This window comes from Dendrobates tinctorius, unplaced genomic scaffold (assembly GCF_039654945.1).
Source record: "Dendrobates tinctorius isolate UK_male_01 unplaced genomic scaffold, ASM3965494v1 ptg000011l, whole genome shotgun sequence".
Classification (NCBI taxonomy): domain Eukaryota; kingdom Metazoa; phylum Chordata; class Amphibia; order Anura; family Dendrobatidae; genus Dendrobates; species Dendrobates tinctorius.
This window is the reverse complement of record NW_027361679.1, coordinates 4,120,885-4,138,999: the sequence shown is the minus strand read 5'-3', so window position 1 is coordinate 4,138,999 and position 18,115 is coordinate 4,120,885.

Genomic DNA, 18,115 nt, shown 5'->3' with positions numbered 1-18,115 from the left:
AAACTCTATGCGGGATTTCATATGTCTTGCACTGAGGAGAGGCTTCTGTCGGGCCTCTCTGCCATAAAGGCCCGACTAGTGGAGGGCTGCAGTGATAGTTGACTTTGTGGAACTTTCTCCCATCTCCCTGCTGATTCTGTGGAGCTCAGTCACAATGATCTTGGGGTTCTTCTTTACCTCTCTCACCAAGACTCTTCTCCCACAATTGCTCAGTTTGGTTGGACGGCCAGATCTGAAATATGAGCGTCTGAGCAAAGGGTCTGAATACTTATGACCAAGTGCTATTTCGGTTTATTAATTTTTTAAGAAATTTGCAAAAATTTCTACATTTCTGTTTTTTTTTTCATCAAGATGGGGTGCAGAGTGTGCATTAATGAGAAAAAAAAACTTTTTTGAATTTACCAAATGGCTGCAATGAAACATAGAGTGAAAAATTTAAAGGGGTCTGAATACTTTCCGTACCCACTATATATATATATATATATATATATATATATATTGTGGTGTAGTAACCACTGTGTCCACTGGGGGGGCGCTGTGTGGATGTCCCAGGAGAAAGGATGAATGGCAGCATACTGAATGGCCATTATGTATCTCAAAGTGGGTAGCTTTGAGATGGAGACTTATATGTTGATCAGCAGTGATACTGCTGAGGTGCTGCTTTAATGTGACAGGGCGAAGTCTCCAGGTAACTAGGGAGATGGGCAGGCCAGTTACCTACAAACCCACCCAGGGGGTGTGTTTAATAACGCTGTTGTAAAGAGTGTGAGTGGTTGAAGGACCTGTGATGAGGTCAGTCATGTGACCCGGTGGGCGTGGCTATGGACCATATAATGTGGCCAGGGTAGGTCACATGTAGAGAGAGCGCATGGATCTGATTGGGCCATGTGGAAGGTCCCGGCAGGCCTAGGTGGAGGAAGGTGTGCTACCTTCCTATAGACCACGTGCTGAGGCTGCTGACCCGGTGAGGCCTGTGGATATTGGCTGTATGTGAGGACGGATAAGCCTCCTGTGTTTGCTGAGGCTCCAGGACTGAGCCTGAAATAATGGACACTTATGCTTGTTTTTGCCTGAGCTAAAGGCCATTCATGGTGTTATGTGCTGCTTTATGGGTTATGAAGCAATAAACCGCATGAACTTTTAAAGGAACGTGCCTCCTGATTGACTCCCATGGCTCCTGAGTGAGTTGAATCCCTGCAAAATATATATATATATATATATATATATATATATATATTTTACACATACATATACACACACAGTGAAGGAAATAATTATTTGACCCCTTGCTGATTTTGCAAGTTTGCCCACTGACAAACACATGAACAGTTAAGGGTAGGTTAATTTTAACACAGAGAGAGATACAATATCAAAACTAAAATCCAGAAAATCACATTGTATAAATTATAAAAATTTATTTGCATTTTGCAGTTACAAATAAGTATTTGATCCCCTACCAACCATTAAGAGTTCTGGCTCCTACAGACCAGCTAGACACTTTTAATCAACTCATCAGCTGCATTAAAGACAGCTGTCTTATATAGTCACCTTTATAAAAGACTCCTATCCACAGACTCAATTAATCAGTTAAACTATAACCTATACAACGTGGGCAAGACCAAAGATCTTTCTAAGGATGTCAGGGACAAGATCATAGACATGCACAAAGCTGGAATGGACTACAAAACCATACGTAAGGTGCTGGGTGAGACGGAGACGACTGTTAGTGCAATAGTAAGAAAATGGAAGAAATACAAAATGACTGTCAATCGATATCAATCTGGGGCACCATGTAAAATTTCACCTTGTAGGCTATTCTTGATCATGAGGAAGGTGAGCGATCAGCCTAAAACTATATGGGGGAACATGTGAATAATCTCAAGGCAGCTGGGACCACAGTCACCAAGAAAACGATTGGTAACACATTACGCCGTAAAGGTTTTAAATCCTGCAGTGCTCGCAAGGTCCCTCTGCTCAAGAAGGCACATGTGCAGACCTGTTTGAAGTTTTCCAATGAACACCTAGATGATTCTGCAAGAGATTTGGAGAAGGTGCTGTGGTCAGATGAGACAAAAATTGTGCTCAATTCGCCGTGTTTGGAGGAAGAGAAATGCTGCCTATGACCCAAAGAGCACCGTCCCCACTGTCATGCATGGAGGCAGAAACATTATGTTTGGGGGTGTTTCTCTGCTAAGGGCACAGGACTACTTCACTGCATGAATGGGAGAATGGATGGAGCCATGTAGTGTAAAATTCTGAATGACAACCTCCTTCCCTCTGCCAGGACATTAAAAATATGTCATGGCTGACTCAAAACATGCAGCCAAGTCAATAAAGGAGTGGCTCCAAAAGAAGCACATTAAGGTCATGGAGTGACCTAGCCAGTCTCCAGACCTTAATCCCATAGAAAACTTTTGTAGGGAGTTGAAGCTCCGAGTTGCCAAGCGACAGCCTCAAAATTTTAATGATTTAGAGATGATCTGCAAAGAGGAGTGGACCAAAATTCCTTCTGATTTATGCGCAAAACTCCTCATCAAATTCAAAAAACATCTGACTGGTTTGCTTGCCAACAAGGGTTTTGCCAGCAAGTATTAAGTCTTGTTTGCCATAGGGATCAAATACTTATTTTTTCACCGCAAATTGCAAATAAATTTATACAATTTGATTTTCTGGATTTTATTTTTGATATTCTATCTCTCAATGTTAAAATTAACCTACCCTTAAAATTACCGTATTTTTCGGACCATAAGACGCACTTTTTTCCCCAAAAATTTTGGGGGAAAGTGGGGGGTGCGTCTTATGGTCGCAATATACTCACATGGCTGGTCGCTGGTGCGGGTGCCGTGGGGCTCTGTGGTGTGGTGGTGGCGGCGGGCTGTGCTCCGGTGCAGGGGCAGTGCCTCTCTGGTCTCCGTGGGGGGCTCCGCTGGCATTTCCTCAAAGCCCGGAGGCCCCCACACATCTGTTGCTGGCTGCTGCCATGTTGCGGTGGCCTCCGGGAACATGGACACCGGGAAGATGGCCGCCGGTCCGGGGATGGCGCATGCTCAGGTTCAGATCTCGTCGCGAGATCTCGGGACGAGATCTCGTTGCAGAGATTTGAATCTCATCTCCCGAGATCTCGGGACGAGATCTGAACCTGAGCATGTGCCGTCCCTGGACCGGTGGCCATCTTTCCGGCGTCCATGTTCCCAGAGGCCACCACAACATGACAGCAGCCAGCAACGGATGTGCAGGGCATTTGAGGAAATGCCGGCGGAGCCGCTTGCTCCTGCATTGGAGCCACCACTCCTGCACCGGAGCACAGCCCGCCGCCACCACCACCACACCATAGAGCCCAGCTGCCCCAGCACAGTGCCCCAGCACAGTGCCCCAGCTGCCCCAGCACAGTGCCCCAGTACAGTGCCCCAGCACAGAACTGCCACCACCGCACCAGCTTGGACCACTAAATGACCCCTGTGACCACTCCACCTGTGCCGGATCCCTTCCCTGGAAAGCTGAATTTGGACTGTAAGACGGACCCCCATTTGACACATTATTTTTTTCCCTATTTTCCTTCTGAAAATTTGGGGTGCGTCTTATGGTCCGGTGCGTCTTATAGTCCAAAAAATACGGTATAGACTGTTCATCTCTTTTTCTGTGGGCAAACTTACATAATGAGCAAGGGATCAAATAATTATTTCCTTCGCTGTGTATACATATATAAAGTATGTACAGTACAATTTGATTCTGTACACACAATATATCTATCTATGTCTCAATCTATTTTTCTATTGAGGGGTTGACTCATCCGCTGCTTACAAATTTCCAGACTGAACCATAGGTCCAGGTATAGATCACAAGTACTGGTCACGTGATCATGACCTCACTGCAGGTCCTGTGTGCAATCATATAATCCCTTTTAAAACATGAAACTTTAAGAAATTAAGGTAAATTTATTAAAGTTTCATGTTTTTAAAGGGATTATATGATTGCACTTTTGATAGTTCTTCCCTGGTCCTGTGCACATTTTTTTGATTAACCTCACTGCAGGTCTTCAAACACCAGCAGGTTCTGCAGGGAAAGAGGAACGATGAGCACCCTCCCTCCCACACTGCGATTGCTCAAATGAAACCAGCCCATTGAGCTCTGTACATGGCCTCTCAGCACCTAGTGTGCTGGAAACACAAAAACACTCTGCTGCATGCACAGTGACACGTACCTCCCTTCCTTTACAAAGCTAGTGACTCTGTCACATATTGTCCCTCTCCACCCAAAGCCACGGGTTTTGGCACCATCAGACACCAGACAGGGAATTCGGGAGAGGGCAGCCGCATTACCATGTAACTTCCCTGGCCTGTGTTCAAAATGAAACGAGAATTCCTGAAGTGCTAGAAACCACCTAGTCACCCTGGCATTCTTACCCTTTTTCTCACTCAACCATCTCAGCAGGGCATGGTCTGACACCTATTTTGAATCTACGGCCCAGAAGGCAGTATTTTAGTGTGTCTATGGCCCACTTTATGGCCAAGCACTCTTCCACAATTGCATAATTCTTCTTGCAAGAAGAAAGTTTTCAGCTCAGATACAGGACGGGATGCTCTTCTCTGTTTATTTCTTATGAGAGTACCACTCCTAATCCAGCCTCTGAAGTATCGGTCTGTAACATGAACGCCTTAAAGTTTGATGCGACCATGACCGGATGCCTACACAGAGCTCGCTTGAGTTCCTGAAATGCCCGCTCTGTGTCAGGAGCCCATTTTACCACAGTTGGCCTGGTTCTGCCAAGGAGGTCGGTTAACGGTGTGGTAATCATGGAGAAGTTTGGGATAAACCGCCGGTAATACCCCACAATCCCAAGAAAGGCCTTCACTTGCTACTTGGAAAGCGGTTGTGGCCACTACTGAATTGCCTCTATCTTATTCAATTGGGGCTTGATTACTCCATGCCCAATGATGTAGCCCAAGTACCTGGCTTCCTCCTTCGCGATGGTACTTTACTTCAGGTTTACTGTAAACCCCACTTTCCTCATGGCATCGAGGACTGCCTGTACTTTTGGGAGATGCGAACATCCAAGTAAGTGGTGGCATACTTCCTATGCAGCGCCAAGATCTAATTCATCGCCCTCTGGAATGTAGAGGGGGCCCCCTGCAGACCGAATGGCAACCTGGTGTTATGGAAGCAGCCACCTGGCATCAACAAAGCCGTCTTCTCTTTGGCGCTCTGTGACATGGGAATCTGCCAGGTTCCCTTTGTTAGGTTGAGGGTTGTGATATACCTCACGGCCCTAGTCGCTAAATAAGTTCATCCACGTGGGGCATCAGGTATCATAGAATCATAGAATCATAGAATCGTAGAGTTGGAAGGGACCTCCTGGGCCATCTGGTCCAACCCCCTGCTCAAAGCAGGATTCGCTAAATCATCCCAGTCAGATGTCTGTCCAGCCTCTGTTTGAAGACTTCCATTGAAGGAGAACTCACCACTTCTCGTGGCAGCCTGTTCCACTCATTGATCACTCTAACTGTCAAAAAGTTTTTTCTAATATCTAATCTGTGTCTCCTCCTATTCAGTTTCATCCCATTGCTTCTAGTCTTTCCTTGTGCAAATGAGAATAAAGTTGATCCTTCTACAATGTGACAGCCCTTTAGATATTTGTAGACAGCTATTAAGTCTCCTCTCAGTCTTCTCTTTTGCAAACTAAACATTCCCAAATCCTGCAACCTTTCCTCATAAGACAGGGTTTGCAGACCGGTCACCATTCTGGTCGCTCTTTTCTGAACTTGCTCCAGTTTGTTGATGTCTTTTTTAAAATGTGGTGCCCAAAACTGGACACAATATTCCAGATGAGGTCTGACCAAAGAGGAGTAGAGGGAAATAATGACTTCACGTGATCTAGACTGTATGCTTCTGTTAATACATCCTAGAATTGCATTTGCCTTTTTTGCTGCTGCATCACACTGTTGACTCATATTCAGTCTGTGATCTATTAGTATACCCAAGTCTTTTTCACATGTGCTGTCACTTAACCCTATTCCTCCCATTCTATATATGCTTTTTTCATTTTTATTGCCCAGATGTAGTACTTTGCATTTCTCCCTGTTAAAAACCATTCTGTTAGTTGCTGCCCACTTCTCCAGTTTATTTAAATCTTTTTGAATCCTCTCTTTCTCTTCTCTAGTATTAGCTATCCCTCCTAGCTTTGTGTCATCAGCAAATTTAATCAGTTTACCCTCAATTCCTTCATCTAAATCATTGATAAAGATGTTGAACAATACAGGGCCCAGGACAGAGCCCTGTGGTACCCCACTTGAGACATTCTTCCAACTGGATGTGCAGCCATTTACGACCACTCTTTGGGTCCGATCACTAAGCCAGTTATGAATCCACCTAACAGTTGCCTTGTCCATTCCATACTTAGTCATTTTTTCAATAAGGATTGTATGAGAGACTTTGTCAAATGCTTTGCTGAAGTCAAGATATACTATATCTACAGCATTCCTTGATCCACCCAATCAGTGATACCATCATAGAAGGAAATTAAGTTAGTCTGACATGACTTATTAGTTACAAACCCATGCTGACTCTGTTTAATCACTTCATTCTTATCCAGGTATTGACATACATGTTGTTTAATAATTTGTTCAAAGATCTTTCCTGGTATAGAAGTCAGACTCACCGGCCTATAGTTACCTGGGTCCACCTTCTTCCCCTTTTTGAAGATAGGAACAACATTTGCTCTTCTCCAGTCTTCTGGCACTTCTCCTGTTCTCCAAGAATTTTCAAAGATTATGGAGAGGGGTTCAAAAATTTCTTCTGCTATCTCCTTCAGTACTCTGGGGTGTAATTCATCTGGACCTGGAGACTTGAATTCATTTAGGTTAGCTAAGTGTTTCCTCACTATCTTTCTGTTTATAGATATCCTGGATTCTTCTATTCCCTTAATAGGACAGTGAATAACAGTTGATGTTGCATTTCCTTTCTGAGAGAAAACAGATGCAAAATAGGAATTTAAAAGTTCAGCCTTCTCAACATCCTGTCTTACCATTTCATCATTTTCATCCTGTAAAAATCCTATAGCATCTTTGACTTTTCTTTTACTTTTGACATATCCCCAAAATCCTTTATTATTGCTTTTGACATCTCTTGCAAGCCTCAGTTCATTTTCAGCTTTAGATAATCTGATTTGTGCCCTGCAGGTTCTGCAGACAGCATTATATTCTTCTTTAGATATGCCTCCCTCTTTCCATTTTATAAACATTTTTTTCTTCCTTTTTAGCATGTGCTTAAGTTCTGTGTTCATCCATCCTGGTTTCCTTAAATGCTTCCTATTCTTCCCTCTTTTCGGAATTGTTAACAATTGTGCTTTGAGAATTTCATTTTTCAAGATTTCCCATCCTTCCTGGACATTTTTGTCTTTAAGGATATCCAGCCATTGGATCCCTCCAATTCTCTTTCTGAATCCCTTAAAATCTGCCTTTCTGAAATCTAACCTTGACGTCTGAGTCTTCACAGGTCTTCCGCCTCTAGTTATCCAAAATTCTAAAATAGCATGGTCGCTACCTCCTAGGGTCCCAGCCACTTTTACCTCCTCAACCATTTCCTCCCTGTTTATAAGGATTAGATCCAAGGTAGTAGTTCCCCTTGTTTTCTCCCTTACCTTTTGGAAGATAAAGTTGTCAGCAAGAGAGGATAAGAATTTCCTTGACCTGTTAGTTTTGCCTGAGAGAGATTCCCAACAAATGTCTGGATAGTTGAAATCTCCCATGACAACTATGTCATATTTTTTGGAGAACTTGGCCATCTGATGCATAAAGAGTTCATCCATATCTTCGGCTTGCACAGGCGGCCTGTAGTAAATGCCTACAATGGTGTCCTTTCCATTGTTCTGTCCTTGTATTCTTACCCAAACAGTTTCCACAGAACTCCCAGTCTCTGAAGCTTCAATCTCTGTGCAGATATACGCGTTTCGAACATACAATGCAACACCCCCTCCTCGTTTATCAAGTCTGTTTCTTGCAAATAAGTTGTATCCTTCTAGTCTTGTATTCCAATCATGTGTATTGTCCCACCAAGTTTCAGTGATTCCAATGACATCATATTTCTTTTCCTGTGTTAGTAGTTCCAATTCTCCTTGTTTGTTGCCCATGCTTTGTGCATTAGTATAGAAACATTTTAGTTTGTGATTGGTTTCTCTTTCTCCAATATTTTTATTAATTAGATTCTTTCGTCTTTGTTCTTCCTTTCCACTTCTAATAGCAGAGTTCTCAATAGCATTTGTCAGGTGTATGGCTTTTTCTGGTCTTTTGCTTCCCTTCCCATGTTGTTCTAGTTTAAAGCTATGCGTCAACACTAGACACCTCATTGAGCTTGAAGTAGTCTTTGCAAATCTGCCACTTGCCACTGGGCTTCAGTACAAGGACGATGGGACTGGACCAGCCACTTTTTGATTCTTCTATTACCCCGAGGTCCAGCTTCCTCTTCACCTCTTGTGAGAATATCTGCCGGCGTGCTTTGGAGATTCTGTAGGGTTTTAGGTTCACCCATACATGTGGCTCCGTTAGTATGTCGTGTTCAGCGATCTGTGAGTGCACTGGCATTTCCGAGAATAGATCACGGTTCTGCTGCAGCAGCTCTCGACATTGCTGGTTCTGGGCTGGCGTTAACGTTTCTGCAATCATGACCTCCTCAACCTTGGCTTCGGGATGGGCCCCCAGGCAAGGAGCTTCCAGCCCCGCAGCCCAGCCACCACAGTCCCGCCAGGGTTTGAGCAGGTTCACATGGTACACCTGGTATGGCTTCCTGCGATCGGGCTGGTGTACCTTGTAATTCATGTCCCCAAGTCTCTCCACGACTTCATATGGGCCTTGCCACTTGGCCAGGAACTTGCTCTCCATCGTTATTATGAGTACTAGTACATGGTCGCCGGGCTGGAAGTGCCTCAGCCTTGCTGATCGGTTGTACACCCTGGCTTGCGCCTCCTGCACCTGGAGCAGATGTTCCTTCACGATCGGCAGTACAATGGCCATCCTCTCCTGCAGCTGGGTGACATGCTCTATCACGCTTCAATGTGGCGTGACCTCGGTTTCCCAGGTTTCCTTGGTGAGGTCCGGGAGCCCCCATGGATATCCGCCATACAGAAGCTCAAACCCTGTTGATGCCTGTGGAACTTCTCTAATGGAGAAAAGTAAGAATGGGAGCAGATAGTCCCAGTCTCGACCATCATTCTCAATGACCCTCATGAGCATGGCCTTTAAGGTCTCGGGTCATGTAATCCATAACCACCAAGATGTATTGATGACCTTGTGCCGACTTAACAAGTGGACCCACCAAGTCCATAGCGATTCTCTCAAAGGGAATTTCCATCACTGGCAATGGAACTAAGGGGCTTCTGAAGTGAGACACAGAGGCAGTTATCTGGCAGGTAGGGCAAGACCTACAGTAATCTAGAATCTCATGGTAACAACCTGGCCAATAAAATCTCTGCAGTTCTCTCTCCTGGGCTTTCTCTACCCCTAGATGACCACCCAGTGTATGTACATGGGCCATATCTAGAACCCTCCGCCATTATGATGTTGGAACTAACAGCTGTTCCACAATTTCGCCACCCCTCAATTTAGTCACCCGACACAGTAGCTCGCTACTCACAGCAAAATGATGGAACCTGGTGTCAGCCCACAGCTCTGGGTTTACAGTCCAAACCACATACTGGGTAAGCATAATATGAGCACTGTCTGCTGAGACTGCAGTCCATAGGTTCAGGGGAATATTGCATCAGGCGGCTATGTTCCCGGGAGTGTGACACTGCCAACAGACCATGTCTTTCATCCCAGTCTTAGAGGTCCCCTCGGCAGGATTGGGTCATCCCCCAGCTGTGGGCCTAGCCACTCTCTTTGGTGATCTGGCCCCCTTTTGGGTATCCCAGTACAGGGACGTAGTAATGTCTGGTCTCCCCAAGGATTTCTCCACCACCTGGTACCTCTTAACCAGTACAACCAAATTGGCTGCATTCCGGGGGGTCGCCCTGGGCAACCCAGGTCTGTATTGACCTGGATAAGGAATTAATAAATTGGTCCATCACCACCCGCTTGACCATCTGGGCCGGAGTGAATGACTCTAGCTGAAGCCACTTTTGGACCAGGTGTAATAAGTCAAACATCTGTGAGCGGGGTGGTTTATCGCCAGCATATGACCAACAGTGGACTCGTTGAGCCCATACAGACATTGTAACCTCCAAGCGTGTCAGTATCTTAGTTTTTACCTTCCCATACTCCTTGGCATCCTTGAGGGCTAAGTCATTATATGCCTTCTGGGGCTCCCCGTCAAATATGGCGCCAGTACCTCTGCCTACTGCTACGGCAGAAGTCTCTCCCGTTTAGCCACCCGCTCAAAAACTGTCAAGAAGGCTTCCACATCATCCCCGGGGTCATTTTCTGTATAGCTTGCTTTACCATTTTCCAGGCGTATGCGTCACCTTCTGGAGATGAGGAGGAGAAGGCCGGCCTTACCCGATTTGCCTCTGCGAGAAGCTCCATTTGTTGCGTTAGCACCTCCTGTTGCTGCCGCTGCTGCTGTTGAGATTGTTGAAGCTGCTGTATCAACAGCTTATTTGTTTCTTGTGCTAGTTGTGACTGCTGACTAGCCAACTAGTACTGTTTGCATGCGTTTTCCCCCTATACTTTTACATGGGTGCGCATATGTGCGCATACGTATGCGCACGTACGCATCTGTATGCGCATGCGTTTTTTTTCAGTGTGCGCTCGGGCGCACAAAATGCATCCTGTTGCATTTTTTGTGCGTCCGACTTGCCCCCAAAAAACGCATGCGCACGCAATGCGTTTTTTTTTTACAGCAAAACACCCATTAAAGTCTATGGGTGCGCATAAATGCGCATTGTAATACGCACGTATGCGCAAAAAAAGCATGCATTTTTTTAAAAAATGCACCAAAACCCACAAAAAAAGCACACAAATGCATGATGCATTTTTTCATGCGTTTGTGTGCGCAAAAAACGCGCAGCAAAAAAAGCAAGTGTGAAAGTAGCCTTATATCCTCACTGTCTCATAACCCTAAACAGCTTTTCATCACTTTCAATTCTCTACTCCGTCCCACAGCACCTCCTCTCATTTCTGCTGAAGACTTTGCCTCCTTCTTTAAGCAGAAGATCGATACAATCAGAGAAAGCTTTGGCCCACAGCCCCCAATGCCCCTCTTAGCCGCTCAGCCCTGTTTTTCCAAAGCCAGCTTCTCCACCATGACAGAAGATCAGCTCTCCACCCTCCTGTCAAGATCACACCTTGCCACTTGTGTGCTTGACCGGCTCCCGTCCCACCTCATCCCTAAATTTGCTACAGTCTTCATCCCAACTCTAACACACCTCTTCAACCTCTCTCTTACAAATGGCGTCTTTCTCTCATCCTTCAAACATGCCTCAATCACACACATCCTCAAAAAGCCCTCCCTCGACCCATCCTCTGTGTCTAACTATTGCCTGATATCTCTTCTCCCTTACACCTCAAAACTACTGGAACAGCATGTAAATCTTGAACTGTCCTCCCACCTCTCCTCCTGTTCCCTCTTTGACCGGTTACAACCTGGCTTCCGACTGCAATACTCAACTGAAACTGCCCTAACTAAAGTCACTAACTACTTACTAACCGCCAAGAGCAAGCAACACTACTCTGTCCTCCTTCTCCTGGACCTGTCTTCTGCCTTCGACACCGTGGACCATTCCCTCCTGCTAGATTCTCTCATCTCTTAGCATCACAGACTTGGCCCTATCCTGGATCTCATCATACCTAACAGACCAAACATTTACTGTCTCCCTCTCACACACCACCTCCTCACCTCGCCCCCTGTCTGTCGGTGTTCTTCAAAGCTCAGTCCTAGGACCCCTACTCTTCTCCATCTACACCTTTGGCCTGGGACAGCTCATAGGATCCCATGGCTTGCATCTATCTGGACCTGACCTCACCTCCTTACTGACCAAAATCCCACAATGTCTGTCTGCTATTTCAGCCTTCTTTTCTGCTCGCTTTCTCAAACTGAACATGGACAAAACAGAATTCATCATCTTTCCCCGTCTCACTCTACCCCTCCATCAGACCTATCCATCAATGTCAGTGGCTGCTTGCTTTCCCCAGTCCCACATGCTCGGTGCCTTGGGGTGATCCTCGACTCTTTCCTCTCTTTTTTCAAACCACATATCCAAGCCCTTGCCTCCTCCTGCCACCTCAAACTCAAAAATATTTCCCGGATCCGCGCATTCCTCAACCATGAAACCACAAAAACACTAGTGCACGCCCTTATCATCTCCTGCCTCGACTACTGCAACCTCCTACACTCTGGCCTCCCAGCACTCTGGCACCACTCCAGTCCATCCTACACTCTGCTGCCCGACTAATCCACCTGTCTCCCCGCTATTCCCCAGCCTCCCCCTATGACAGGCCCTTCACTGGCTTCCTATTGTCCAGAGGCTCCAGTTCAAAACCCTAACCATGACATACAAAGCCATCCACAACCTGTCTCCTCCATACATCTGTGACATGGTCTCCCGGTACCTACCCACACGCAACCTTCGATCCTCTCAAGATCTCCTTCTCTATTCCCCCCTTATCTATTCTTCCCACAACAGCATACAAGACTTCTCCCATGCTTCCCCCATACTCTGGAACTCTCTGATGCAACACATCAGGCTCTCACCACAATGGAAACCTTCAAGAAGAACCTGAAGACCCACCTGTTCCAACAAGCCTACAGCCTGCAATGATCCTCAGTCTACTGAACCACGGCACAACCAGCTCTACCCTCTCCCAGTGTATCCTTACCCATCCCTGTAGACTGTGAGCCGTCGCGGGCAGGGTCCTCTCTCCTTCTGTACTTGTGTATCCCATGTCTTGCACATGTTTATTGTACTTGTCTATATTTCCCCTTTTCACATGTAAAGCGCCATGGAATATATGGCGCTATATAAATGTATAATAATAATAATAATAATAATAATAATAATAATAATAATAATAATAATACATTTATTTACATAGAAATGAAAATTAGTTCATTAAAGCACCACTCAAGTGTTTTTTTCACCACTGGAGTGGTGCTTTATATGTAAGCCCCCAGTCATATACTCACCCTCTGGCGTCTTCACCGTTCTTTGGCACCGCTCCGCTCTGCGGCACCATCTTGTAAGTGCAGCATCAGACTGGTTGGAAGTCAGAAGCTATGTCACAAGCTCTCAATGCAAGACTATGAGAACCATAAGGCTTTCATAGACTTGTATTGAAAATTGACCTCTGCGCCACTCCATGAAACAATGGAGCAGCCGGCAGGTCAGTTTTCACTGGAGTCCGATGAGAGCGATGCTGGAAAATTATGTAGGCAGCAGGTGAGTATGAGATAGGGCAGTGCAAAATACATTTAAAGCATCCCTCCAGCAGTGCAATAAAAAAAAAAAACACTGGAATGGTGCTGTAAAATAATTTTATGTACATTGAACAATTAGTTATTAAAATATATGGACTACCATGGAATCCGGGGGCTAGCTGATGGCCCTTGTAACTGCCATAGAAGAACTGCAATTTTCCAAATACCATTATTGTATTGCAGTGTATAGTTTAAGCCAGGGGTGAACATAAATGGTGCAACCTGTGCAGCCACACAGGGGTCCAAGAGGTAAGAGGACCTATTTCCACCTCCAAAATTGGTGAAATTGTCCATTATGATGACTTATTGGACTGGAAAAGAGCCATATATTGCTGTTGCACTGGGGCCCTCTTCTGTGGAAAATTAAATATATAAAATTATTGAAGCTGTACGTTAATGTTAAAACAAAAAAAAGTCAAAATGCTAGAATTGCGACTTTTTGTCTGCCGTATTTCCCACAAAATATACAACAAAATGTGATCAAGATGTGATATGTACCCCAAAATGGTATCAATTAAAACATCCGTTCAGCCTGCAAAAAACAAGTCCTTATACAAAACTATGAATGTAAAAAATTAAAAGTTACAGATCACACGTAAAAAAAATTCAGACAAACAATATTTTTTTCATAAATTTCAGAGTTTTTTTTAATGGTAAAAATAGACAAAATTATTTCCACAATCACACTGATCTGGAGAATCATGTTTCCAGGTAATTTTTACAGCACAATGAATGGTGAAAAAACTAAACTAAAAAAAAAACTATAGCAGAATTGCTCTTTTGTTATTCCACAAGCCGCAATTTTTTTCGCACTTCTATGTAAATTATATGATTAAATAGTACTATTTAAAACTATAACTTGTCCCTAAAAAACCCTGCTATGTCAACAGAAAAATAAAAAAGTTATGACACTTGGAACAAAGGGGGGGGGGAACAAACAAAAAATTCCTGAGTCATTAAGGGATTAAAGTTATTTAAATCACTTTCTAATGAAGGACCAAATATATCGTTGTCTCATGCCCCCAAAATAATATTAAAGCTTTGTTGCCATATGGCATCTAACCCATCCACAGTGTTTTTTTTTACTAATACAAGTAGTGTTGCAGCAATATAATATTTTAGTAACATTTATAACATTAATAGACCTTGATAGTCCAGAATATTTGATAATCCACTCAAAAATGGTTGTGAAATAAATTAACAAGGATAGAACCTCTCCAAAAGTCGACTACAATTAAAGAAGGAAATCTGTCAGCAGTTTTTTGCTATTTAGTCTGAGAGCAGCATAATATAGGGCAAGAGACCTTAATTCCAGGGATGAATCACTTACTAGGCAGTGTGCTATGGTTTCAATACAATCAGTATTTTATCAACAGGAGATTATCACTACAGGACTAGGTCTTACATGCAGGTCTGTCCAGCTACTCTGTGTAACCACGCCCCCAGTATTGATTGGCATCTTGATAACAATGCACAGTGTACACAGGAAGCTGCCAATCAGGGGGTGTGGATGGGGTTATACACAGTTTAGCATTCTGACCACTGCTACATCTACAGCAGAGCAAACAAAGATTGTGTTAAAACTATAGCAAACAGTCTAGTAAGTGATACATCATTGGAACCAAGCTCTCTGCCCTGACACAATGCTACTCTCAGATTAAGGCCATGTGCACACAATGAGTATTTGGTGAATTTTTTACCCAGTATTTGTAAGCCAAAACCAGGAGTGGAATGGTCAGAGGAAAAGCATAATAGAAACATTTGCAGCACTTCTGCATTTTTTACCCACTCCTGGATTTGGCTTACAAATAATGGGGTAAAAAAACTCACCAAATACTGGTGTGTGCATGGTGTGTGCATGTGGCCTAAATAGCAAAATCTACTGACATATTCCCATTAAATGCAAACATGCAATCCTATTTTAATAAGATCTCTCCTAATTTATTATCTTTGTTGTTTTCTTTTTACGAGATTTCAGATTTCATTGAAAACTTGTTCTGGAAATGAATTATGAGAGTTGTTGAACTATCAAATGTTGGACTTTTATATATTTTACATATTTTCATTCAAATGAACATAGAGTTAGAAACCAACATTGCATGTCTTGTATATACAATGGGTACGGAAAGTATTCGGACCCCTTTAAATTTTTCACTCTTTGTTTCATTGCAGCCATTTAGTAAATTCAAAAAAGTTCATTTTTTTCTCATTAATGTACACTCTGTACCCTATCTACCCCATCTTGACTGAAAAAAAAACAGAAATGTAGAAATTTTTGCAAATCTATTAAAAAAGAAACACTGAAATATCACATGGTCATAAGTATTCAGACCCTTTGCTCACACACTCATATTTAATTCACATTCTGTCCATTTCCTTGTGATCCTCCTTGAGATGGTTCTACTCCTTCATTGGAGTCCAGCTGTGTTTAATTAAACTGATAGGACTTGATTTGTAATTTTGACCTCACACCTCACAGTGCATGTCAGATCAAATGAGAATCATGAGGTCAGATGAACTGGCAAAGGAGCTCAGAGACAGAATTGTGGCATGGCACACATCTGGCCAAGGTTACAAAAGAATTTCTGCAGTACTCAAGGTACCTAAGAGCACAGTGGCCTCCATAATCCTTAAATGGAAGATGTTTAGGACAACCAGAAGTCTTCCAAGACCTGGCCATCCAGCCAAATGGAGCAATCGTGGGAGAAGAGTCTTGGTGAGAAAAATAAAGAAGATCAAGATCACTGTGGCTGAGCTCCAGAGATGCAGTAGGGAGATGGGAGAAAGTTCCACAAAGTCAACTGTCACTGCAGCCCTCCACCATTTGGGCTTTTATGGCAGAGTTGCCCGACAGAAGCCTCTCCTCAGTGCCAGACATATGAAAGCTCACATAGAGTTTGCTAAAAAAACACATGAAAGACACCCAGTCTATGAGAAATAAGATTCTGGTCTGATGAGATGAAGAAAGACCTTTTTGGTGATAATTCTAAGCAGTATGTGTGGAGAAACCCAGGCACTGCTCATCACCTGCCCAATACAATCCCAACAGTGAAACATGGTGGTAGCAGCATCATGCTATGGGGGTGTTTTTCAGCTGCAGGGGCAGGGCGACTGGTTGCAATTGAAGGAAACATGAATGCAGCCAAGTGCAGAGATATCCTGGATGAAAACCTCTTCCAGAGTACTGGACTTCAGACTTGGCCGAAGGTTCACCTATCAACAAGACAATGACCCTAAGCAGACAGCTAAAATAACAAAAGGAGAGACTTTAGGACAACTCTGTGACCATTCTTGATTAGCCCAGTCAGAGCCCTGACCTAAACCCAATTGAGCATCTCTGGAGAGACCTGAAAATGACTGTGCACCAACGTTCACCATCCAACCTGACGGAACTGGAGAGGATCTGCAAGGAAGAATGGCAGAGGATCCCTCCAAAAAACTTGTTGCATCATTCCCAAGACAACTCATGGCTGTACTAGCTCAAAAGGCTGCTTCTACTCAATACTGAGCAAAGGGTCTGAATACTTATGCCCATGTGATATTTCAGTTTTTCTTTTTTCTTTGCAAAACTTTCTACATTTCTGTTTTTTTTCAGTCAAGATGGGATGCAGAGTGTACAAAATGAACTTTTTTGAATTTACCAAATGGCTGCAATGAAACAATTAGTGAAAAATTTAAAGGGGTCCGAATACTTTCCGTACCCATTGTACATCTAATGTATGCAGAGAATGTGCAGTTCTGCACTTATTACTAACATTCTTCATTTTCTGCTCCTAGGACTGAAAAATACAATCTCCTCTTGGATATATGAAATTTGGGACTTAATTTGATGACACTCCTGAAAAGTTGTGGGAAACAGGTCCTGTTGATGAGAAGGTCTCTTAGGTAGTCCCATCCTTGAGTGTCCTGCTTTAGAACAAGCTTCAGTTCAAAGGTTGGTTCCACTGAGCAGTCGTACACCAACGTGTCCAAGGCTGCTTGCTTATTGTTGTTTTCCAGATTCAAGTATATAATACAACCTCGCAATCCACAGGGTTCGTTCAAGGATAATTTTAGGGCCTCCAGGGCCACCTTTGTGGTGAGTTCTTTGGGGACCAGAACTTTTGAACACTGAAGTTTTGTACTTTTTGCCCTATACAAGCTATTTTCTAACATTGTCACTAAATGGCAGGTTCTCACAAAAGATAGAGCATCTCCAATGATGGGTTCAGCAGACAGGAGATCCATGTAGAAGCACCAAGGAAATATCTGTAATAATAAAAGGAGATTTGTTATTCTGACTCTTTAGACACAAGAGGAAATATACTGCTCAAAATAATGAAAGGAACATTTAAACAACAAAATGTGATTCCAAGTCAGTCACACTTCTGTGAAATCAGCACTGATTGTGATTCAATTTATCTTGATGTTGTGCCAATGGAATAAGCAACAGGTAGAAATGATAGGAAGGTCACCAACATCCATGTGTCTGCTCAGTAATAGTGCCTAGGGTTCCCTTTATTTTTTTGAGCAGTGTATATTAAATATGATGGCCCGATGATTTTGAAATTAATAATAAAAAAGGTGGCAGACATATTTTTACTTTGATTAATATAATCATATAAAAAAATCACTGCTCACCCTTTAAGATTTGAGGTCAGCCCAACTTGGGGCAATGCTACATACAAACACAATATACTAATGCTGGCCAAACTCGCTGATAATGGCGGCATTT